This window comes from Colobus angolensis, unplaced genomic scaffold (assembly GCF_000951035.1).
Source record: "Colobus angolensis palliatus isolate OR3802 unplaced genomic scaffold, Cang.pa_1.0 Scaffold242, whole genome shotgun sequence".
NCBI classification, from domain to species: Eukaryota; Metazoa; Chordata; class Mammalia; order Primates; family Cercopithecidae; genus Colobus; species Colobus angolensis.
Window position 1 is genome coordinate 1,360,049 of NW_012115622.1, and position 2,062 is coordinate 1,362,110.

The window sequence follows — 2,062 nt, forward strand, 5'->3', positions numbered from 1 at the left end:
GCCTCCTGGGTTCTCGTCATTCTCCTGCCTCAGCCTCCTGAGTAGCTGGGACTACAGGCGCCCACCACCTCACCCAGATAATTTTTTTGTATTTTTAGTAGAGACGGGGTTTCACCATATTAGCCAAGATGGTCTCGATCTCCTGACCTTGTGATCTGCCCGCCTCAGCCTCCCAAAGTGCCGGGCATGAGCCACCACGCCCGGCAGCACTTGCTTTTTCTAATAACAAAGCGCCGTGACTGCTCTGCCATCTGCCAAGAGCCATGAAACCAGGAGTCTGGGCTGGAGGATGGAAGGCCATGGTTCTGGCCTTGCACCCTCTTACTGATTTTATGGAGTGGACACGAGAGCACCAGCTCTGTCTAAAGGGGGCAGCTACTGGTTTTGCCTTGTATGAAGAAGAGTCCCCTTTTGCCCAATATTCTGATTTTTTTTTTTCTAGGAGAAGTTAAAAATTTGAACACTGTGTGACATTGTCTCGTTTTTTTAAAGCTGGCAAAAAATTCAAAATAATATTTTATTTTATTTTGAGATGGAGTCTTGCTCTGTCACCCAGGCTGGAGTGCAGTGGCATGATCTCGGCTCACTGCAACCTCAGCCTCCTGGGTTCAAGTGATTCACCTGCCTCAGCCTCCAGAGTAGCTGGGATTACAGGCATGAGGCACCATGCCTGGCTAATTTTTGTATTTTTAGCAGAGACGGGGTTTCACCATGTTGGTCAGGCTGGTCTCGAAATCCCAACCTCATGTGATCTGCCCGCTTCGGCCTCCCAAAGTACTGGGATTACAGATTTGAGCCACTCCTCCCAGCTGTCAAAAGAATATTCTGAATGTGGTGAACCAAGCACAACATCTGAAGGTTCTATTTTGACCTCCAGGTAAGTGTGCATGAGGGATCCTTTTGGGATACTGATGGTGTTGTGTAATAAACTCTAGAAGTGATATCCCTGAAAGTATGGTCTTAATGGTAATGTTCTAAAATGTATTAAGGTAATGGCTGTGCAGTTTGGTAAATTGACTAAAATTATTGAATTTTACACTTGAAAGGGATGAATTATATATGTAAAATATGCCTCAGCTGGGCATGGTGGCTCACGCCTGTAATCCCAGCACTCTGGGAGGCCGAGGCAGGAGGATCACGACGTCAGGAGTTCAAGACCAGCCTTACCAACATAGTGAAACCCTGTCTCTACCCAAAATACAAAAATTAGTCGGGCCTGGTGGTGGGTGCGTGTAGTCCCAGCTACTTGGGAGTCTGAGACAGGAGAATTGCTTGAACCTGGGAGGCGGAGCTTGCAGTGAGCCGAGATCAGGCCGCTGCACTCTAGCCAGAGTGAGACTCTGTCTCAAAAAAAAAAGCCTCAATAATGTTGAAAAAAAATTGTCCTGCAGGGTGTAGTGTGTGGTCTAAGGCCTAGAATATTATTCCTAAGGCCTTTCTCCCTTCCTGATTGTGGGTTTGTTGAGGCACCAACCCTGCTGGTAGTGAGAATTGACAACATCAGCTTCTAAGTGAGGGAGTGTGCCCGAGTGGTTAATATATGGGCCATGGAGTCACCGGAGTTCAATTCTGCTTTCCCCAGTGACTAACTGTGTGACCTTGAACAAGTGATGCCCCAGGCTAGTCCGCTTTTCAGGACTCAGTTTTCTCATCTCTACAACGACCATGGTTATAATATCCAGAAGATTAAATGATGCCACACATGTAAAGCCTCTGGCACAATGTAAGTCCTCAAGTAATATTTCTTATTAGGAACTCTTGCCACGAAGCCCAGTGACCCATTTAGTACCTGAACCAAATGAGGTGGAGCTTGCAGTGAGCTGAGATGGCGCCACTGCACGCCAGCCTGGGCAACAGAGCTAGACTCCTTTTCAAAAAAACAACAAAAAAAGGATAAAGATTTTAAAAAAAAAAGATGGTGAATTCAAGTTGTGTCTTCGGAAGTTCAGATTTGGGCTTATTTTTCTTTTCTTTTTTTTTTTTTTTTGAGGCGGAGTCTCGCTCTGTCGCCTGGACTGGAGTGCAGTGGCCGGATCTCAGCTCACTGCAAGCTCCGCCTCCC